At 35.1% G+C, this 24,900-nt stretch overlaps 1 non-coding gene across 1 annotated transcript; it reads left to right on the top strand.

Moving 5' to 3' along the window:
- Window positions 1–24,313: 24,313 nt before the first annotated feature.
- On the top strand, window positions 24,314–24,420 carry LOC139874016 (small nucleolar RNA R71). Its single transcript, XR_011767721.1, has one exon. It is a non-coding gene; the product is annotated as a small nucleolar RNA R71 (small nucleolar RNA).
- The last annotated feature ends 480 nt before the right edge of the window (window positions 24,421–24,900 follow it).

Genomic DNA, 24,900 nt, shown 5'->3' with positions numbered 1-24,900 from the left:
CTCCGACTCATTGAAATTGACTTTCAAGAACTTTGCAATTCGAGTCACATAATGACCACCAACACTTGGGAGCATAGACTTCTCGCCACTTGCATCAAATAGATAACTTGCGATAAGGTTGGGAAGATGAATGTTTTTTTCTTGTGAATACGATGGATCAACCAAATATCGAACAACGTCATCTTATCAACATCTTCCGTTCGGTGGAAGACCGATTGGGCAAAGAACCTTTGGATACAACGAAGTTTGGGACTTTTGAGAGCACTTGAAACTTGATTGGCCAGATTGAATTCGACATTACTAATTTTGTGCCACACTAGCTTTGGATCAAAATAGTTCGAATTGAAGGTTTCACATTTGGCCAAGTACATGTTGGTAAGATCAGGATGAGAATCGATGTAGAGACCTAGACATGCCATGAATTGGCACATGTTCAATTGCCTTTCCTTTCCCCCTAACCTAAATGTGAGGTAGTTGTTTAACCATGGTGAGCGGACCTTGAAATGAACCCTTGATGTCAAAGCGGGTGTATACGAAATAGTATTATTTTTAGTGCGAAAATACTATTAAATATGCTACAATTTTACACAAGTTATTTATTTATTTATCGAGTGGATATACTTAAACCTTGCTACAACACTTATAGGCAGTGTACCTAATCGTACAGTAGTGTAGTTTTTAGTAAGTCCGGTTCGTTCCACAGGGAAATCTTTAAACAAAGCTCAACGCTATATTAGTTTACTTTTATAAAAATACAAATATATATATATATGTAATATTATTATTATAAAGGGGGGTTTTTACCGTTTAATGACCGGTTTGTCGATTTTAAGACTTTAGTCGCAGTTAAAACCTAATGTAAAATATAAAATAAATACAAGACTTAAATTAAAGCGTAAAGTAAATAACGATAATGAAATTGCGAATAATAAAAGTGCGATAAAATAAAATTGCGATAATTAAAAAGTACGATAATTAAAAGTGCGATAAAATAAATTAACAATAAAAATGCGATAATTAGAAGTGCAATTAAATATAAAATAAAGGAAATTAAATATGAAATAAAAGAATTATGCTTATTTAAACTTCCGTAATCATGATGTTTGACGTGTTGATTTTAGTTTTATGCCCATGGGTTAATTGTCCTTTGTCCTGGATTATTTAATATGTCCGTCTGGTTTTTGTCCATAACAGTCCATCAGTCATAAATATAAAGTGCGAGTGTCCTCGTCAAATTATTATTATACCCGAAGTTAAATATTCCAACTAATTGGGGATTCGAATTGTAACAAGGTTTTAATACTTTGTTTAATGAATACACCAGGTTATCGACTGCGTGTAAACCAAGGTTTTACTACTTTGTTTACAATTACACCAATTACCCTTGAATGTAATTTCACCCCTGTTTTAATTATTCTAGTGGCTATTAATCCATTCCCGTGTCCGGTTAAATGAACGATTATTCGTACATATAAATACCCCGCCCATCGTGTCCGATCGAGTGTATATGGTAATTTATAAGGACGCCCAATTGTAAATCTTTATATTAACATTAACAAACTATCATTTAGTTAAACAAATATAAAGCCCATTAATAGCCCATAGTCTAATTTCCACAAGTGTCGTTCTTTTATCCAAACCCCAATTATGGTACAAAGCCCAATTACCCAATTTAAGTAATTAGTCCAACATCATGATTACTTCATTTTAAATAAGCATAATAATAACTTAGCTACGAGACATTAATATAAAAAGGTTGAACATAACTTACAATGATTAAAAAAATAGCGTAGCGTTACACGGACAGAATTTCGACTTACACTCTTAAAACAATCCTTAACATAACCTTATTATTATTATTAATTAAAATTAAAATTATAAATATTTATTTATATCATATGTTTGAGACAGAGGGAGATAGATATTATGGTGTAAGTAAAAACGGATCACGAAGTCGCTTTAAATAGAAGGTGGCCTGGAAAAGGTACTCATGCGAGTCGCATGAGTTTGGGCATTAGGCCATGCGACTCGCATGGCCGTGATTTCCAGCTCAGGATCATTTGTTTTCTAGCTTGCCGACATAATAAATAAATAATATAAATATATAAATAATTTTAATAATTATTTATATATTATATTATATTTATATGCATAGTTGAGTAGATATTTTTGGTCCGTTACATCGGGCATTTCTTCTAGGCTCAGGTCCCGGTTCCGGATTTTCGGACGTCTTCGCGTATTATTTTAAATCGCGTACTTTGCGTCTTGTAACTTGTACTCTTGTCATTTTGAGACGTTCCTCATCAATATTTTAAACCTTTTTAGTTGTATCTTGTACTTTTTAGCTCTTTGGACCTTTTTGTCTTCAATTTGTCGAATCTGCCTTTTGTCTTCACTTTTTAATATTTAAACGAATATTGCTTGTAAATCGAACAATACCAACTAAAATCTTGTCTTTCTTGGGGAATAATGCTATAAAATATGTGTTCATTTTTGGCATTATCAATATTCCCACACTTAAGCGTTGCTTGTCCTCAAGCAATATAGTCTTGAAACACTTGAATCACTTCTTTATTCTTCACACTTTGTACATCAGTGACTTCAATACAGCGGTATAAACAATGGTAGTAACGATGTGGTTAAAGGTGGGTGTGTCTTTTTATGGTTGCCTCGGGTTTAGGTCAACGACACTGGCAATCAAATAGCCGATTTACTTTCGGTTTCCAAAGCAAAGTGCACATTTGAAAGGCGGTTTACAGTCCCACATGACTATAAAAATTTAGATCCTTTAGGAAATTGGATCTTTATGAAAACATTTGATCTTTTGAAAATTCAAGCTAGATTTTACCCTAGACAAGTTTTCTGATTTGATCCATCATCGGTGTTGCAAAATATGTTTGTGGATCAATATTTTGGCTAAAACTTTTTAGGTTCGTGTAATCCACTGCTATCCCGGTATCGGAAAGCACACATCCAGTTTACTTGTTTCGTATATTACCTTTCAGTAAACTACCGTCCGGTTGTAAAGGAAAGCGATGAACAAGAAACTGTTAAGGCAATGTCCAGTGACATGCAGATGATTATTGTCTTTTTAACGTGTCGGATGCTAGAACTATCCTTGGTAGGAGCAATAGTAAAGATCATCCTTTAATTTTTCGGTCTGGCACAAGGTCCTGTCTCCGACCATGCTATGCAACCACCGTTCTTACGGTTGACACCCGATTTGGTTCAGGTGACCTAATGAATTCCAGGTGAATTCCTAGGATTTTACGTTCAATGGTAATGAACGCATTGAAAATGGATTTTCAGAAAACAAATTGGTTTGTAATTTTTTATCAAAATATTTTCTCGTTCAAGCTCGAGTTTAGATATCATTGAATTCCATGAGTTTGAATTCTCAATCTTTAAGGTCAATCTCAAGGATTGAGTAATATCAGTCTTAAAAGCTGATTTTTAATCTTTTAAGGAGATTATCCTTTCTGGGGATCTGATTCATTAGTCTTATCAAGCTAATTTGCACGGTGCCTCCCCATTGTACGAGATAAATCCTTCTCATGGTTAGGATAAATCTGACCACTTGGCGACCCTGTTTGATGCTGAGGTCCGTGGATTTCCAGCCGATTTTAGTGATGACTTTTCTAGATTTTTCGTCAACCTACAGCTGGTCTGGACGACAACTTCATGACCTAAATCAAGAAGCGCGTGTCTTTTTCGGAAGACTTTACTTCCTTTTAATGATGGAATTGATTCATCGTGTAGATCCATCTCTTCTTTTCTTTTATCGGGTAAAACAGTTTAGTTTAGTCCAAAGCAAAAGTATTTTCAGTTATTTGTTACAGATATATGTGACATATGTTTAAAATAACTTGGTAAATTTTCCCACACTTGGCTTTTATTTTCCTTTTTATCGTCCTCTATTCCATTTTAAATGAATTTTAACATTTTAGTTTGTTTCTCAATTTATGTCCTTTCCGAGGTAACAATAATTTCGGTTCAATGACCTAGTTTTAATCGTTCATAAATATGTATAAACATGATTTTGAATCCATTTTGTTAAAAATTTTGAAAAATTTACTAGAAGTGGGTAGTCAGTATATAAGACTAGGGCTGTTCCTTGTTATCGGAGAGCACTAGATTCTAACACAACTACTGCGTTACTAGCATTTTTAATGGTAACCAAGTGTTTAAATAAAAAAATTTTTAAAATCCGAAAGAATTTAACCCCTTCCCACACTTAAGATCTTGCAATGCCCTCATTTGCAAGAAATCAGAAATAATTTAAATTATTGAGGGTGATTAGCGCAGAAAAATGATTAAATTTTACCAAAGTTTCAAACATATTGTCGTTTGATTGTTTGAATGATAAATGGTGCACGTCATTTGTTCATTCCGTCTTGTTGTTATTTCACATATATTTTGCATCTTGTCGTCAAAATTACTTGCTTTTGCTGAACTTAATGCCAGTCTTTGAAAACGCGTTGTTTTATCCTGTTTTGTGCATAACATAAAATACATACAATACAAATATAATCATACATGCAATTTGAAATGGAACTTTGGCATCCCACTTTCAAATTATAAGAAAAATATTAGTACATAATAATAATAGAAATATCAAACATTACATAAATGTAATTAAAATGTTAAGTGTTTAAAATAATAAAAATATAAATTACCAACTTATCTCTACTGATCAGGAGGTGGGTTAGGAGGATAATTAGGATAGGGATCCCAATTCATGTTCGGATCAGGGTTCCATGGCTGTTGATAGGTGAACTGGTATGCTGCGTCATAATCATATATGTCATAGGGCGGTCTCATTTCTGGCTGGTGTGCAGGATAGAATGCGGGTCGGGTCGGATAATAAATCTCATTAGGCTGCAGCCGGCTTATGATTTGGCGCTGATGATAATCCCATCGTTGATGCTCTCGTTACCGGGAATGCTCGTAATCATTCCGGCCTTGCCACGCCTCGTACTGCATATGCCTATCATCGTTCGTCATGTATTCTTCCTCCATACGAACGCCTAAATCAAGAGCAGTCTCCCGAACAACTTCCATAATGTTGTTCGCCTCCTCCATTTCGTCATCCGAACCTCTTTCTACCTGTCGCTGAGGTCCCTCGTATCGATATACCCGATTACGTCTCATCAATAAAACCTTTGCACCCTGATAGACGTGTGAACTTATAGTTTCACCTTCGTCCTCTATTTCTACCATTGGACCCCCTCGGTTCTTGTCAACACCTAAATACTCTCCAATGAGAGTAATGAAAATACCACCACCTATAATACTCCCCGATTTCATCCCCCCAACTACATTAGATAGATAATAACCTACACAATAGGGAATGTTAATGAAACTCCTCGGGTCTCTAATACACTTAAGGTAGAATAAATCATTTAAAGTCAATTTCTCCTTATTTTTACCCCTTTGTGTAATTGTGTTTGCTAAGAATCGATGTATCACCCGGAGTTCAGCTCTATCAATATCTAAGTATGTATGTCCCCCACCAGCTTGAAACTCATTAAAATGGGACATACGCCTCCAGACGGCGTTAACATTAAATTCCCTATCTACCCTTTCTCCTTGGGCAATCAGGCTATTACAGTCGGGGCTCAAAAGTTCAGCAGGGGTGTAAATCTGTAAGGCCCTGGCTAAATCTATCATGGACATTCTGTACATGCGTCCACCTAACAGAAATCTAATAAAGCTTCTATCATCTATCCTCCTAACATCGCTATTTAACTTAATAGTACTAAGTAATTCTATACACCATTCCCTATATATGGTTCTACGAATGGAAAATAGGCGCATCCAATCGTTAAACTGAGAATTACCATACCTTTGCACCAATAATTCCCGAATCGGTTCGGCAAGGTCAACTGTTTCCAAAGGTACCCAGTCAATTGCCCTTGGCATTTCAACAACCTTAAAGTAGAGAATGTGCATGTTCTTTTGATAATCTGGATACTCTATCCAACATCGATCAAATCTCAGATTTGGGTGTAACTGATCTTCATTAATGTCTAAGCTCAGAATCATTTGATGTGGAGCGAATTGACGAAACTGATTCATGAATAATTGATCTTGATCGTGATATGAAATATGTTGAACCTCATGTTGTTCTTCTTCTTCTTGCACTTGTTGTTCTTGTTCATTAAACATTTCCGGTTCGGGCTCTGGTTGTCTGGACGATGATGCACTGTCCGTATCTGTATTTCTCTGCAAAACACATTAAACACAAAAATTGTGCATCCAAATATGCATTAGTGTTAGCAAAATAATAACTTGAAACAATTATGATGACATGTTCAATTCATAACACATTTTATACATATTTTCCTAAAAATAACAATTCTATACTTTTACATACGAAAATGTGTACAATGTTTTATCACATTTAAACTCTTAAACATGTCAACAATAATTATTATAACAATTAAACATTTGTTACATGGCATTCATATCAAACTAGTGCTCATTTTCATATTTTTGTCAATCCTACATTTTTTTCAAATAAGTACATATGAAAATATTCATCAGGTTTTTAAACATTCATCTTAAATAACATGCCAAACTAATCACTACTAGCAATTAAACAAGTTTAAAATGGCCTTTATATCAATTTAACCTAGTTTATGAATTTTTTAGACTTAAAAAGTCTACTTTAATTCTCAAAAACATGTTTAGGCTCAAAGTTTGGATCAATTAACTACCTAAACATGTTACACTACTTAATTTAGCAACAATTCATGACAAAAATCGGCCATAACCTGTTTATATCAAAAAGCCCCAAATTGCTCAAGAACACAAACCCTAGATTCTTAAAAATTTGAAGTTTTTAGCTTCAATTCATGTTAAATAGCTTCTATCTAGGATATACATGCATAATATAACATCAATTTAACACTAATTTCACTAAAAATTAACAAAAATTAAATTAGGTAAAATGGCTCAAGAACACACATAATTCGAATTTAAAGAGATTAGGGGTGAAATCTTTACCGTGTGCCTGAAGGGGTTGAGCCTACTGAACCTACGCATGATTATTGTGAAGTTTTGCAAGAAATTTCAAAAAAAATGACGGATTTTTGAGAGAGTTTGGGTGCAAGTTCATGTATATGTGTGTGTATTGTGACAGAATCAGCGAAACTGAGAAGTTTTGTATGTGGCCAGTTTTTATCAGCCATGCGACTCGCATGGTATTTGCCCTTCCTCCATGCGAGTCGCATGGGGTTGAAATCCAGGTTTTTTTTTTTTTTTTTTTTTTTTTTTTATAAAACCTTATACTTTTAAAACATAGAATTAAATAAAATTTTAAAAATTTTGTTTCTTTTTAGGACGAGGTCGTTTCGGGACGATGCCCTAGTCCGTCCCTCGACAAAATTTTAAAATTTTGTCATTTTCAAGCGATTGTTTTAAAAGCTTAGATTTTTGGATTTTTCAATTTTTTTGGCATACTTTAAATCAAGAAGCTTAAAAATAATGATAATAAAAATTCTCGTCCCGCCCTCGGGTAAAGCAATTTCGACTCAACGGTCTAGTTTTCAACTCACGACGAATTTTAAAAATCATATTTTTAACTTAATGAGATAAAGTAAATTTTTTTTTTTTTTTAAAAAAAAATTCACACAACTTAATTTGAAATGCATAAAATTAAAAATTCATATTAAAAATTAAAAATGCAATATATTGTTGATATTTTTAAACTTATATTAATTTTTATAAACTTATATTGAATATTGATTTAAAATATTTGAAAACTTAAAGATATTATATCATATATATATATTAGTTTTAAAACAAAGTAAAAATAAAATTAAAAATCTTTTTGGTCTTTTATCCCACTTTAATCAATCAAATATTATCAAAAATATGCGCCCCTCTTTTCGGTAAAGTTATTTCGGTTCCAAGACCTAATTTAACTCATGACGAATTTTTGAAATATTTTGGGTTGATTGTTTAAAGATATTTATACCTTAAGAATAAACGTTAAATTTCGCAGTGATGTAATAAATTTTTGAATGATATCAATAATTTCGGTCGCCAAACCTAATTTTATTTAATACCAATTTAATACTTTTTAGCGAACAAATTAGCGTTTATTATCAAAAGGTTAAAAATAAAAATAAAAATAAAAACTGTACAGACATACCTGTGAAATAGATTTCTTAGTTATATGATCTATCTCATTCATAAGATAGTCGGTTTAATTGATTTTCCATGGCTACATAGGCGTAACCTCGAGCATTCAGTGTCTTTTCTTCTAAACATATGAACGGTCCGTCTCTGCATAAAGTAACAAATTCGGTATTTGAATAGGTTTGATTATTTGAACATTTACCTCCATGTGACCATTTTCCGCATTTGTGACATCTTTCTAGGTGTCGTGCTCTTCTTTTCGCTGCGGATTTTGATTTTCCTTTACCAAATTGTAACTTATTATCTTCGCATCTGGATTCTTTTCTAACTCCGTCCATTCTTTCTCTGATTACTGATACTATTTCACTCGGTAGTATGTCATTATTACGTTTAGTGATCAAAGCGTGTAGCATTAGACCATGGTTTAGTTCACAGGCAGTCTTCATTTTGTAAAAACCTAAAAAAAATAAAAATTCAGAATGGGGGGAGAAGACTAGTTCTTTAGGGTCTGCTAGGGAAAGACCATTCGGGTTCCATTTTCGAGAACTACACGAAAACAGACAATCTAACTCTAACAGAAATACATATTATCCTTTAAAGACTTGATTCTCCCCACACTTAGTTAGCTGTGGTGTCGAAATTGTGATTAACTTCGTTGTTGACTTCCATCGGACCATGTATGTAATGTTTAACTCTGTGACCATTAACTTTAAATTCAATCCCATTTGAATTTATTAATTCTATCGTTCCGTATGGGAAAACTCTTTTGACTATGAATGGTCCAGACCATCTTGATTTCAATTTTCCAGGAAATAGCTTGAATCGTGAATTGAAAAGAAGAACTCTGTCTCCTTCTTTAAATTTTTTTGAACTTCTGATTCTTTTATCATGCCATTTCTTCGTTCTTTCTTTATAGATTAACGAATTTTCGTATGCTTCATGTCTTAATTCTTCTAATTCATTTAGTTGACTTAATCGTAGACGTCCGGCTTCATGTAAATCAAGATTACATGTCTTCAAAGCCCAAAATGCTTTGTGTTCAATTTCTACTGGAAGATGACATGCTTTTCCATAAACAAGTCTAAAAGGTGTGGTTCCAATTGGAGTTTTGTAGGCTGTTCTAAAAGTCCAGAGTGCATCTTCCAATTTAATGGACCATTCCTTCGGATTTGATCCTACGGTTTTCTCTAGAATACGTTTTAAAGCTCGGTTTGTATTTTCAACTTGTCCACTTGTTTGTGGATGATATGCGGTGGAGATTTTATGAGTTACTCCATATCTTTTAAGAACTTTCTCAAGTTGATTATTACAGAAATGAGTACCCCGATCACTTATTAAAGCTTTCGGTGTTCCAAACCTTGCAAAAAGACGTTTTAAAAAGTTGACTACAACTCGTGCATCGTTAGTTGGGAGAGCTTGTGCTTCCGCCCATTTAGATACATAATCAATGGCTACGAGTATATATAGATTATTATGAGATTTTGGAAATGGACCCATAAAGTCAATACCCCAAATGTCAAATACTTCACATACTTGGATGACATTTTGTGGCATTTCATCACGTTGACTTATTTTTCCGGCCCTTTGACAAGCATCACAGGATTTGCAAAGAAGGTGTGCGTCTTTGTAAATTGTAGGCCAATAGAATCCAGCTTCATAAACTTTTCTTGCTGTTAGTTGAGGCCCATAATGCCCTCCTGTTGGTCCTGTGTGACAATGGTTTAAAATTTTACTAGCTTCATCTCCAAATACACATCGGCGTATTATTCCATCGGGACAACTTTTAAACAGATGTGGATCTTCCCAAAAATAGTGTTTTATATCACTGAAGAATTTCTTTCGTCTTTGGTACGATAATCCTTTTTCAAGGAATCCACAAACTAAGTAGTTTGCATAGTCTGCAAACCATGGGATTTCTTTATAATCTATCTTCAATAGATATTCATCAGGAAAGTTGTCTTGTATGGCCGATTCATTTAGAACTTCTAACTCAGGATTTTCAAGACGAGAAAGATGATCAGCGGCGAGATTTTCTGCTCCTCTTTTATCTCGGATTTCAATATCAAACTCTTGTAAGAGTAAGATCCAACGGATTAATCTTGGTTTAGCATCTTGTTTTGAAAATAGGTATCTAAGAGCAGAATGGTCGGTATAGACCACCGTTTTTGCTAGAACGAGATATGATCGAAATTTATCAAAAGCAAAGACAATAGCAAGGAGTTCTTTTTCAGTAGTTGTATAGTTTGTTTGTGCTCCTTGTAATGTCTTACTAGCATAATATATAGGTTGAAATCGTTTTTCAATCCTTTGTCCTAAAACGGCTCCCATTGCAAAATCACTTGCATCGCACATTAGTTCAAATGGTAGATTCCAATTTGGTGTTATCATGATCGGCGCATTAGTGAGTTTTTCTTTAAGAATATTAAAATATTTGATACATTCATCTGAAAAGATGAATGGCGCATCCTTTTCTAGGAGTTTATTCATAGGAGTGGCAATTTTAGAAAAATCTTTTATGAAACGTCGGTAAAAACCGGCATGCCCTAGAAAACTCCTAACTCCTCTAACATTGGTGGGATGTGGAAGTTTAGCAATTACATCTACTTTAGCTCTATCCACTTCAATTCCTTCTTTTGAAATTTTATGTCCAAGAACGATGCCTTCTTTAACCATGAAATGGCATTTCTCCCAATTAAGTACTAGATTTGATTTTTCGCATCTAATTAGCATTCGTTCCAGATTAACTAGACATGATTTAAATGTATCACCGAAGACCGAAAAGTCATCCATGAATACTTCCATGCATTCTTCTATCATGTCGTGAAAAATCGCCATCATACACCTTTGAAAGGTTGCAGGGGCGTTGCAAAGTCCAAATGGCATGCGTTTGTAAGCAAAATTACCATAAGGGCACGTGAATGTGGTTTTCTATTGGTCCTCGGGTGCTATTGGAATTTGAAAATATCCGAAAAATCCATCTAGAAAACAATAGTAACTATTTCCGGCTAATCTTTCCAACATTTGATCTATAAAAGGTAAGGGAAAGTGATCTTTTCTGGTGGCGTCATTTAATTTTCTATAATCAATACATACACGCCATCCTGTTACAGTCCTAGTAGGAATAAGCTCATTTTTCTCATTTGTAATGACAGTCATGCCACCCTTCTTAGGTACGCATTGAACTGAGCTTACCCATGAACTATCAGAAATTGGATAAATTAAACCTGCATCTAGCAGTTTAATAATCTCTTTCTTAACTACATCTTGCATATTCGGATTTAGTCTTCGTTGGCATTGCACATACGTTTTATGACCTTCTTCCATAAGGATTTTATGTGTGCAATACGAAGGACTTATTCCTTTAATATCATGAATCTTCCATGCAATGGCTGGTTTATGAGCTTTCAACACAGAAATGAGTTGTGATTTCTCATTTTCAGTAAGAGAAGACGATATTATTACAGGTAATTCAGATTCACCATGTAAATAAGCGTATTCCAAATGGTTTGGAAGTGGTTTTAACTCTAATTTCGGAGGTTCTTCTATCGATGATTTATATCGATATCTGTCTTCTTCTTTTAGCATTTGAATTTCTTCTGTTGTTGGTTCATATCCATTAGCTATAAGTGTAGCTAACATTTCAGCTTCATCAATTGGTTCATTACCTTCTCCTAAAGAACATTCTCCTGTTCCTTGTAATTCTGGAAATTCTTCTAATAATTCTGCATGTGCATCTATAGTTTGAATATAATAACATGTATTATCTGCAGATTGTGGTTGTTGCATTGCTCTATCAACTGAAAAGGTAACACTCTCATCCTCTATACTTAGGGTCAGTTTCTTACCGAACACGTCTATCATTGCTTTAGCCGTGTTTAAGAATGGTCTTCCTAATATGAGAGGAACTTGAGAATCTTCTTCCATGTCCAAAACAACAAAATCTACTGGAAATACTAAAGTACCAACTTTAACTAGCATGTTCTCCATTATCCCTCTAGGATATTTTATTGATCTATCGGCTAGTTGTATGCTTATTCTGGTTGGTTTCAATTCTCCAAGGTCTAGTTTAGCGTATAGTGAATACGGCATTAGATTTATACTAGCACCTAAGTCTGCCAATGCTTCTATTGAACTAAGACTACTCAGAAAACATGGAATTGTGAAACTTCCTGGATCAGATAGTTTTTCTGGTATCTTATTCAACAGCACTGCTGAACAATTAGCATTCATAGTAACAGCCGAGAGTTCTTCCATTTTCTTTCTATTTGAGATTAGATCTTTCAAGAATTTAGCATATCTTGGCATTCCTGAAATCACATCAATGAAAGGAAGATTTACATTTATCTGTTTAAACATATCCAAGAATTTGGATTGCTCGGCTTCAAGTTTTTCTTTTCTCATTTTACTCGGGTAAGGAAGCGGTGGTTGGTATGGTTTAACATAAGGTTTAGCCTTAACTGGGTTATCTTCATTAACCTTTTCAACTACCGGTTCTTTTTCCTTTTCTTGCTCGGATTGTGGTTCTTGTGGAGTTGGAATAGAATCATCTGAATTTACAGGTATTTCAGGTGGTTTAAGTGTAATACCACTTCTCGTGGTAATGGCTTTAGCTGTTTCATTCCGGGGGTTAGCATTTGTATCACTCGGTAAACTTCCCGGTTTTCTTTCACCTATCAACCTTGCTAGGTTACTTACTTCTTGTTCCAGATTTTGAATAGAAGCTTGTTGATTTCTAAATGCTTGAGCATTTTGTTCATTAGTTTGTTTTTGAGATGTGAAAAACTGCGTTTGAGTTTCAACTAGCTTCGTCATCATATCTTCTAAATTTGGCTTTTTATCATCGGTTTGTTGTGGTGGTTTGTTTTGAAAATTAGGTCTTTGCTGATTGTAAGTATTATTGGATACTTGTTGATTGCTAGGACCTTGTTGGTTGTTGTATGGAATATTTCGGTTATAATTCTGGTTTTGATTGTAAATCGGTCTTGGCGGTTGATAATTATTCTGATAATTATTTCCAGGCCTTTGGTTTATGTATGAAATATTCTCTCTTTGTTCCATTGTTAATTCAATACTGAGACAATCTTTTGTCAAATGTGGTCCTCCACACTGCTCACAACTAATTCGTATTGAGTGAATATCTTTAGTCATCTTTTCCATTCGTCTCTCCACAGCATCTATCTTTGCGGAAATGGAATCTAAGTCATGGCTAGAATCGGCTCTAGCTGCTTTAGATGATCTAATGATATCTTTTTCTTGGTGCCACTCATGTGAGTGGGAAGCAGTGTTATCAATAATTTTGTAAGCATCAGTTTCGGTTTTCTTCATAATAGAACCACCAGCTGCTATATCTATGTCTTTTCTTGTAGTGATGTCGCATCCTTGGTAGAATATTTGTACTATTTGACAGGTGTCTAAACCATGTTGCGGACATCCTCTTAATAACTTTCCATATCTTGTCCACGCCTCATATAGAGTTTCATTTGGTTTCTGTGTAAACGTAACAATTTCTGCTTGAAGTCTTACGGCTTTAGATGCAGGAAAGAATTGTTTAAGAAATTTGTCAACTAAAACGTCCCATGTATCGATCGCCCCTTCAGGTAACGATTCCAACCAATCTTTGGCTTCTCCCTTTAAAGTCCAGGGAAATAACATGAGATATATCTGTTCATCCTCAACTTCTCGGATTTTAAATAGTGTGCAGATCCTATTAAAGGTACGTAGATGTTTATTTGGATCTTCCTTCGGCGCACCACTAAATTGGCATTGATTAGTCACCATGTGTAGAATTTGTCCTTTGATTTCATAATCTGGCGCATTAATGTCTGGATGAGTAATTGCGTGACCTTGGCCAGTGCGTTTAGCTCTCATTCGGTCTTCCATACTTAGAGGTTCCAGATTCTCCATAATTGAATTTGTTGAATCGGTATCACTAGATGATTCTGATTTAATGGTTCGTTCCTCAACAATCTCTGTTTGAATGATTGGTGGTTCCGGGGAAAAGTTTAGTGGTTCAGGATCTACGAACCGTTCCTGAATATTCTCCGGATTCTCAATTGTGAGGTCGGGTTCAAAAAATGGATTATCGGAAATTTGAACTGAAGTACTTGGTCGACTGGATGACGATTCTAAAGAAAAATCAACGGCGGTTATATTTGCTAAATGTCTTGATCTAGTTACAGGTGGTGAACGTACAAAAGGTGGTGATCGTCTTGCTCGGTGCATTCACTGAATATCCTATTAGTTTTAAAAATAATAAGAAAAACTTATATAAGCTATCCAATTAATAGACTTTTCTGATTTTTGCCCACGTTTCGAATAGCCAAAAGATGCAGCAGAGGGGCAGGATTCGTTTGGTCTCAATATAATTGAGGACTGTTTGGCTCCAATAACCCGGTCCACGTACAAATCCAACTATTACTACGAACCAGAAAAATGTCAACGTCTATTAATTTAACCACTTAGATAATTTTTCTTTCCGTTTAAGAAATATTAGATAAGAAGTAGATAAAATACTATGTCCTATAACTAGAGTGACGAGAAATAAGGAAGAAATAGATTGCGCGTCAAAAAGTGTCGAAAAATAAAAAGGCGAAGAGCGGCTTAAGACACACAACTAATCGATCCTTATAACGATTATTATCTTAAAATTAAAATTGCAAATGGAGATCACTACTTGGAATTGTAATTGATACTTAGGTAAACGGCGTCGAAAAATAAGAAAATAGCACGAAAAATGGCGTCGCAAAATTCTAAAGCACCTAAAACTTAGTCTAAGGAATAAGCACTTAAGGGATTTTACGGCAATCCTAAAAATTCTAGAAGTAAAAATTAAAACTACGGCAAAAAACTAGACTTAAAAACTAAGTACGAACGAAGAAAATACAAAAATTACGCTAAAACGATAAAAAGGCACAAAATATAAAAGAGATAAAAAGTTATAAAAATATTAGATTTTATAAAAATATTATTTTTATATTTTATATATTATAGTATTAAGTATTATATATTATAAAACTAGTTTAAAGTAATAAAAATAAAATAAACTAAAAACTTAATTATAATAATAATAATAGTATTAGGGTTTAAGTAATAATAATATTAAAATCCGTATTTAATGCGTAATTAGGGTAAGATGTGGCCTGGCAGACCCTGTCATGCGAGTCGCATGATTTAAGGCAGGGGGTCATGCGAGTCGCATGACCTGTCTTGCAGGTTCAAACCAGGGGGGTCAATGACAGGTTCAAACGTAATATTTATTATTTATTTATATTTTCTGTTTTATATTTAAATAAAATATATATATATATATATATAATTAAAATAAAAACTTAATTTTAAAAACTAAAATAAACTAAAAATACTTTATAATTTTATAAATATATAAGAAAAACTTAAAAATAGATTTAAAATAATTTTTTTTTTTCGATTTTAAAAGATTTTTAATTTTTTTTTAAAATTTTTATATTTTTAAAATTAAACAAAAATATATATATTTATACAAAAACTAATTAAACTTAAAATATATATATATATTTTTTTTATTGACGTTTCGCTTCGGTGTTCCCCGGCAGCGGCGCCAAAAATACTTGATGTCGAAGCGGGTGTATACGAAATAGTATTATTTTTAGTGCGAAAATACTATTAAATATGCTACAATTTTACACAAGTTATTTATTTATTTATCGAGTGGATATACTTAAACCTTGCTACAACACTTATAGGCAGTGTACCTAATCGTACAGTAGTGTAGTTTTTAGTAAGTCCGGTTCGTTCCACAGGAAAATCTTTAAACAAAGCTCAACGCTATATTAGTTTACTTTTATAAAAATACAAATATATATATATGTAATATTATTATTATAAAGGGGGGTTTTTACCGTTTAATGACCGGTTTGTCGATTTTAAGACTTTAGTCGCAGTTAAAACCTAATGTAAAATATAAAATAAATACAAGACTTAAATTAAAGCGTAAAGTAAATAACGATAATGAAATTGCGAATAATAAAAGTGCGATAAAATAAAATTGCGATAATTAAAAAGTACGATAATTAAAAGTGCGATAAAATAAATTAACAATAAAAATGCGATAATTAGAAGTGCAGTTAAATATAAAATAAAGGAAATTAAATATGAAATAAAAGAATTATGCTTATTTAAACTTCCGTAATCATGATGTTTGACGTGTTGATTTTAGTTTTATGCCCATGGGTTAATTGTCCTTTGTCCTGGATTATTTAATATGTCCGTCTGGTTTTTGTCCATAACAGTCCATCAGTCATAAATATAAAGTGCGAGTGTCCTCGTCAAATTATTATTATACCCGAAGTTAAATATTCCAACTAATTGGGGATTCGAATTGTAACAAGGTTTTAATACTTTGTTTAATGAATACACCAGGTTATCGACTGCGTGTAAACCAAGGTTTTACTACTTTGTTTACAATTACACCAATTACCCTTGAATGTAATTTCACCACTGTTTTAATTATTCTAGTGGCTATTAATCCATTCCCGTGTCCGGTTAAATGAACGATTATTCGTACATATAAATACCCCGCCCATCGTGTCCGATCGAGTGTATATGGTAATTTATAAGGACGCCCAATTGTAAATCTTTATATTAACATTAACAAACTATCATTTAGTTAAACAAATATAAAGCCCATTAATAGCCCATAGTCTAATTTCCACAAGTGTCGTTCTTTTATCCAAACCCCAATTATGGTACAAAGCCCAATTACCCAATTTAAGTAATTAGTCCAACATCATGATTACTTCGTTTTAAATAAGCATAATAATAACTTAGCTACGAGACATTAATATAAAAAGGTTGAACATAACTTACAATGATTAAAAAAATAGCGTAGCGTTACACGGACAGAATTTCGACTTACACCCTTAAAACAATCCTTAACATAACCTTATTATTATTATTAATTAAAATTAAAATTATAAATATTTATTTATATCATATGTTTGAGACAGAGGGAGATAGATATTATGGTGTAAGTAAAAACGGATCATGAAGTCGCTTTAAATAGAAGGTGGCCTGGAAAAGGTACTCATGCGAGTCGCATGAGTTTGGGCATTAGGCCATGCGACTCGCATGGCCGTGATTTCCAGCTCAGGATCATTTGTTTTCTAGCTTGCCGACATAATAAATAAATAATATAAATATATAAATAATTTTAATAATTATTTATATATTATATTATATTTATATGCATAGTTGAGTAGATATTTTTGGTCCGTTACGTCGGGCGTTTCTTCTAGGCTCAGGTCCCGGTTCCGGATTTTCGGACGTCTTCGCGTATTATTTTAAATCGCGTACTTTGCGTCTTGTAACTTGTACTCTTGTCATTTTGAGACGTTCCTCATCAATATTTTGAACCTTTTTAGTTGTATCTTGTACTTTTTAGCTCTTTGGACCTTTTTGTCTTCAATTTGTCGAATCTGCCTTTTGTCTTCACTTTTTAATATTTAAACGAATATTGATTGTAAATCGAACAATACCAACTAAAATCTTGTCTTTCTTGGGGAATAATGCTATAAAATATGTGTTCATTTTTGGCATTATCAACCCTCAAGGTTGTTAAAAACTCACGAGTTAGCGACGGGTAGATATTTTCTTGAATGTAGAGGAGGGGTTCCCATGGGCGCATAACTTTATGAAACTCTTCAACTATGAGCGCATCTCGAATCTCATGACCTAAACCCGCTAACTCGAATTGAGTCCAATAGATGTACTTGGCCGGGAACACCGACATGTTAATCCTATTCATCATTCGAGACCTTAGTGCATCATCCCGCAAGATCACTTGCAACCATTCATGAACATCGGTTGACTATGCAAGTCCTTTTTCTTTTTCACTTCCCTGAAATCAACTCAATAAACAACAATTGCAAAAACGATTTCATGACATTAACATCAATCAAGTACCTTTCATTCAAATATTGATGGGGCAACATGCCCCCTACATTTAATTTGATGGCAAAGGATTCACAACAAATCAACATAGACAATACGGCTTAATTGCAAAAAGTCAACTCCAGTCAAAGTTCAAAAGTCAAACTTAGCTTAAGACTAGGAGCAAGCATTTTAAAATAGCAATTATCAAATAATCTTAATTGTAATCACAAACTAATAAGCATTAATCAAAAAGTTACCCCAATCGGTCAATTCTAGTTAAAGTCAAAGAATCAAGAACCCTAATTTCAATTTAATCGCATACAAGCATGAAAGTTGGATTCTTTATCTAGTCATACAATAGAAGCATAGAATAACCAATTGTATCATTACATTCCCAATTAAACATCATCTTCGAAAACCCCCAACTGGGATGAACCCTAAGAATTTAAGTCGTAAATTTTCAAAATTAAGCATGCAAATCATGTTAGGAATCATGATAACAACAAGGATTCATCACCAATTTAGCATAATCATCATCAATTGTTTAGAAATCTACAAACAAGCTCAAGCAAGAACATAGCAAGAATCATGCAAGAAATTGAAGATAAGTGTTAATGAAGCATGAATCTTACTTTACTCATGCTAATGATGATAAGAATGTAAGAAATCTTCACAAAAGATGTTTATTTGGTGCTAGGGTTCAAATTAGATGAGACTTAGCCGTTATATGAGAGAATAAATGAAGTGGGTGTTTAAATTTTGACATTTTAAGTTTTAATCAGGTAGGTGCATCCCACCTTGGTTAGGTGCGCCGCACCCTAACATAGGAGACCTAGGTGCGCCGCACCTTAACACTGGTGAAATGTTATTTGGTGACTGACTTTGTTTTTTCAAAAATTAGGCAAATGGTGCGCCGCACCTTTACACTGATGAGCTTTTTCCTTCGATTTTCTCAACATTCACCCAAACACTTAGCCATTTTCAGCTCAAACATCAACTAAACAGCTATTTTAGGTGTTTTTCACTATCCCATATGCATGAAATGCAAACTAACAAAAACAATATCATACAAGTCTAAATGAAATGCAACCTAAAATACAAATATAACACAAGTGTGATTGTTTTGATCTAGGGTCTATCACTTGACCCGTTTTAGCACAAGGGTGTTACTTTGGGTAGAGCGTGTTGTCATCAATCTCAAAAGCATTGACTTCATCATTATAAACCTTTAACCTATGCCCGTTCACTTTAAAAGCATTACCATTCCCAACCAATTTAACATAACTCGTAGGGTAAACTCTCTTGAAAATATATGGACCCGTCCATCTAGACTTTAGCTTACCGGGCGAGAACTTAAAGCGAAAGTTGAACACTAGAACCTTGTCGTTTGGCTGAAATTCCTTAGGACCTTTGAGTCGTGCATCATGCCATCGCTTAGTCCTCTCTTTATATGTCAAAGAGTTATCATATGCTTCTAACCTAAGCTCTTCCAATTCAAGCGTTTGCATGACCCATTTTTCCTTTGCTTGGCTAAGATCTAGGTTTACTTCCTTCATTGCCCAAAATGCCCTATGCTCAACCTCCACCGAGAGGTGACATGCTTTCCCATACACTAAACGAAAGGGTGTGGTGCCTATTGGTGTCTTATATGCAGTTCTAAATGCCCATAAGGCATCGTCAAGCTTGGTTGACCAAACCTTAGGATTATTGTTAACCGTCTTTTCCAAAATCATTTTCAAAGCACGATTTATGTTCTCGACTTGACCACTAGTTTGGGGATGGTAAGGGGTCGAAAAATGATGTGTTACACCATATTTTTCCATCACTTTTTCCATAAGACTATTAGCAAAGTGCGTGCCTCGATCTGAGATCAACGCCTTTGGCACACTAAATCTAGCAAAAAAATGCTTCAAAAACTTCATAACTACTCTACCATCATTGGTTGGCAAGGCTTTAGCCTCATCCCATTTCGAAACATAATCTACCGCAACCAAAATATAGAGACACTTGTTCGAATTCGGATATGGACCCATGAAGTCTAGGCCCCATACATCAAATATCTCACATATTTGAATGCCGGTTTGAGGCATTTCGTCCCTCTTTGAAATGGAACCAGACCTTTGGCTAGAATCGTATCTTTTGACCAACTCGTGGGCGTCCTTGAATATAGTAGGCCAATAAAAACCGGAATCAAACATCCTTTTCGCGATGTGACTCAGACCAAAATGCCCTCCCATAGGCCTACTATGACAACTTTTTATAATATCACGGGCTTCTTGCCCATATACACATCTCCTAATTACTTGATCTGCCCCAATGCGGAACAAGTGTGGGTCATCCCAAAAGTAATACCGTAGATCATTGAAAAACTTTTTCTTATGTTGATAAGATAATCCCTTTTGTAAAACATTTGAGGCCAAGTAGTTTGCAAAAGCGGCAAACCATGAGACTTCATCGACTAGGTCAACTCTTATTAAATGTTCATCCAGGAAGGTATCCCAGATTTTAGACTCGTCTAAAGGTTGAAGCTTGGGATTGTCTAGCCTAGACAAGTGGTCCGTGGCCACATTCTCGGCTCCCTTTTTGTCCTTAATTTGTATATCAAACTCTTGCAAAAGTAGCACCCAACGAATCAAACGATGTTTCGCGTCTTGCTATTGAAAAAGATACTTTAACGCGGAGTGATCCGTGTAGACAATCGTCTTTGAAAGTACAAGATAAGACCGAAACTTATCAAAAGCGATCACTACCGCAAGAAGCTCTTTCTTGGTAATGGTGTAATTAAATTGGGCCCCATTTAGTGTCTTTCTTGCATAATAAATAGGTCTAAAGTGTTGGTCAACCCTTTGACCAAGAACCACACCAACTGCATAATCTCTCGCATCGCATATTAATTCAACGTCTTTATCCCATTCGGGAGAGATAAGAATTGGTGGGTTAATGAGATTTTCTTTCAACAAGTTGAATGCCTCGGTGCACTCATCATCAAACAAGAAAGGTTGGTCTTTTTCTAACAACTTGGTCATAGGCTGGGCAATTTTCAAAAAATCTTTTATAAAACGACGCTAGAAACCCGCATGCCCAAGAAAACTTCGGATTACTTTCACATCCGATGGTTTAGGTAAGTCTTTTATCACACTAATTTTAGCTTTATCTACCTCAATTCCCGCCTTTGAGATTTTATGTCCCAACACTACCCCCTCGTTGACCATGAAGTGACATTTTTCCCAATTTAGAAGTAAATTTGCATTTTCGCAACAGGTCAACATTTTATCCAAGTTGTTAAGACAATGGTCAAACGAGTCTCCGAACACTGAAAAGTCATCCATGAATACCTCCATCGTATCCTCAACCTTATCCAAAAATATAGCAAGCATGCATCTTTGGAAGGTTCCCGAGGCATTACATAGCCCAAAAGGCATCCTTTGATACGCAAATGTACCATAGGGACATGTAAAGGTAGTCTTTTCTTGATCTGCGGGGTCTATCGGGATTTGGAAGTATCCTAAAAACCCGTCAAAAAAGCAATAAAACTCTCTGCCGGCTAGTCGTTCGATCATTTGATCGATATACGGGAGTGGGAAATGGTTTTTTCGTATGGCATCATTTAGACGCCTATAGTCAATGCATACCCGCCATCCTGTGATGGTTCAGGTCGGGACAAGTTCATTTTGGTCATTTAAGATCACCGTGGTCCTACCCTTTTTGGGCACCACTTGGACGGGACTCACCCATGGTGAGTCGGATATTGGGTAGATGAGGCCCGCATCTAGCAATTTAATCACTTCTTTTTTAACTACCTCTTCCATGTTTGGGTTAAGTCTTCGTTGTCATTAGAAAACCAGTTTAAAATTCTCTTCCATGAGAATCTTGTGTGTCAATATGATGGATTGATCCACGAGATATCTGTGGTCTTCCATGCTATGGCCTTGTGATGGGACTTAAGAAGTGAAACAAGTCGTGTCTTTTGGTCTTGGGTGAGTCTCGAAGAGATAATCACCAGAATTTGGTTTGCTTCCTTAAGATAAGCATATTTAAGATGTTCGGGGAGCTCTTTGAGCTCAAGAGTGGGAGGTTCTTCCCATGAAGACTTGATTCGAAATCTATCTTCGTTGGGAATAGTCTCAAATGGTTCTTCCCGAGTAGTCTCACATTCGAATTCACTTTCATCAACATTAACGTTCATCAAATCCCTAAAATCGGCCTCTAAATCCACAATTTCATTATCAAAAATTTGGTTGAACCCCGTATTATCAACCCCTAAAATCTTTTCAAGCTCTTCATCAACATAAAGGTCAATGTGTTCAAAGACAAAACACTCATCATCATCAATATTGCTCAGTTGCTTCATAGCTTCCCGGATGTTTATGGTAACACGCTCTTCACAACTCCGATGCTGAGTTGATTGCGTTGCACCAAGATGATGGTGTCGGCGGTCACAAGAAATGTTCCTCCTAATATAAGGGGGACTTGAAGATCCTCCTTCATCTCCATGATAACAAAATCGACCGGGAACACCTAGGTGTCAATACGCACCAAGATGTCCTCGGCGATACCAATAGCGGTTTCAAATTAATGGTTAACCAATCTTATCCTAGTTCGGTTCGGTTTAAGAGGTCTAAGGCCGAGTCTCTCGTAAAGTAAATGGGGCATTAGGTTAATGCTTGCACCCAAATCGGCAAGTGCATTGAAGACTTCCGAGTCACCAAACTTACAAGGGAAAACGAATTTTCCCGAATCTCCTAACTTTTTAGGGATCCTTGGCCTTGATGCAAGAATCTTGTTGCATTCCTCTTCAATAAAGAAAGATGTTTCGTCATGAAATTTACCCCTTTGAGATATTAGCTCCTTGATGAAACGATCGTAGTTTGGCATTCCTTTAAGCACATCGGTGATTGGAAAGTTGACCGAGACGTTTTTCATCATATCTTGAAACTTTTTATATTGAGCCGCCAACTTGTCCTTCCTTAAAGCTTTTGGATATGGCACCGGTCTCGTAGCCTTCAAAGGCTCATTACCCTTTTTCTTACCCGTTTCATCATTACCCGTACCCTCTGTTGAGTCGACCTTTTCTTTACCCTTCTCCTTACTAACTCCGATTTCATCTTCAACAAAACTTGGTAGTGGCTCTTGGGTGATAAAGGGTTGTGGATAAGGATCTTCAATTCCTTGAGTGGTTAGACCATTTCGAGTGGTTATGGCATTGACATTTTCATTTCGGTTTAGGTAGTTAGGGTTTTGGTTGGTGCTTTCGATAGGAATCACTCTTGTGTTGTTATTTTATTGGTTTTGGTTTTGTTGTCGGTTATTGTTGTAATTGTTGTTCGGGTTGACTTGTGTGTTGGATGGTAAGGTGCCTTGAGGTCTTTCGGCAACTTGGTTAGAAAGTCTTCCAACGGTGCTTTCTCAGTTTTGAAATGATGCTTGTTGGTGCTTTAATTGTTGCTTTAAGAATTCATTCTCCTTAACAAAAATGCTTTAGTTGTCCCCGCCTTCTTTATGTAGTTTTGCATGATTTCTTCTAAACTTTTGGATGGTTGGGATTGTTGAGTATTTTGTTGAGATTGTTGATTGTAACCTTGGTTATTTTGTGGTTGACTATAACCTTAGTTATTTTGATAACTTTGGTTCCCTTGGTTGGTTGTTATAGGGTTGGTTATTTTGGGATTGGAAATTGTAGTTTCGGTTTTGGTTGTAATTTGAATTGTAGCCTTGGTTTTGGTTTTGGTTGGTAAATCCGGGTGGTGTGTTGGTTTGATTGTTGAACGAAACTTGTCTTTGGTTGGGATTGTAATAGCCTTGGTTTGATGAACCGCTCCTTTGATAATTTTGATTACTCGCATAGTTGACATGAGCATCCGAATTCATGGGAATGTCATCCAAATCAATATGGTTGCATTGATTAATTTGGGGACAATTCTTGGTGATATGTGGCCCTTCGCACCTCTGACAACCTACTTGCATTGCAACTATCGATTATTGTAGCCTTTTCAACTCTTTCCCATACATTTGAAATTGATTGTTCAAGCTTGCTAGTGTGACTTGCCCACTATCACTCTCTACTTGTGCTACACTTTTTCTTGGCAAATCTCGAGGTGAAGGAGCCCACTCATCTGTATTAACCGAGATATCCTCTAGCAAAATTTCATCCGCATTCGGGGATTTATACATAAACACTCCACCCACGGACGCATCAAGAGTTTGTCTTGTCAAAGCATTAGTGCCCCGGTAGAACGTGTTGATATACTCTTTCTTAGTCAAATCATGTGGTGGACAAGCCCTCAACATCTTCTTAAAACGTATCCATGCATCATACAAAAACTCATCACTCCATTGAGCGAATCCATTAATTTCCATTCTAAGTCGTTCAGCCTTTGATGGTGGAAAGAAGTGATCGATAAACGCATCGGTTAAATCTTGAAAAGTCCTAATAGAATCGAAAGGTAAGTTCCTTAATCATACTTTCGCATATCCTTGAAATGTAAAGGGGAATGCCCTTAACATAAAAGCATCATCGGTCACATCCTTGTTCTTATAGATATCACAAATGTCGTTAAATTGTTGAATGTGTTCGAACGGATTTTCCTCTATCAACCCATGGAAGAACATATCTTTGATCATTGTGAAGAAGCTTCCCTCGATCTTCCAATTATCTGCTCCAATTGGTGGTTTTGTAATAGCGGGAGACACCAAGGTAGGTGCAACTGATAATGCTAAAAACGAACATATATTTCATAGCATTATCCCTCAAGAAAGACAAGATTTTAGTTGCAATTGTTCTATTTACAAGTGATATTCGTTTAAATAATAAAAGGAGAAGACAAAAGACAGATTCGACGAATTGAA

The sequence above is a fragment of the Rutidosis leptorrhynchoides genome, chromosome 10 (genome assembly GCF_046630445.1).
Source record: "Rutidosis leptorrhynchoides isolate AG116_Rl617_1_P2 chromosome 10, CSIRO_AGI_Rlap_v1, whole genome shotgun sequence".
In the NCBI taxonomy this organism is placed as follows: Eukaryota; Viridiplantae; Streptophyta; class Magnoliopsida; order Asterales; family Asteraceae; genus Rutidosis; species Rutidosis leptorrhynchoides.
Note: the sequence above shows the minus strand (reverse complement) of the source record. Positions and strands in the feature narration are given on the sequence as shown.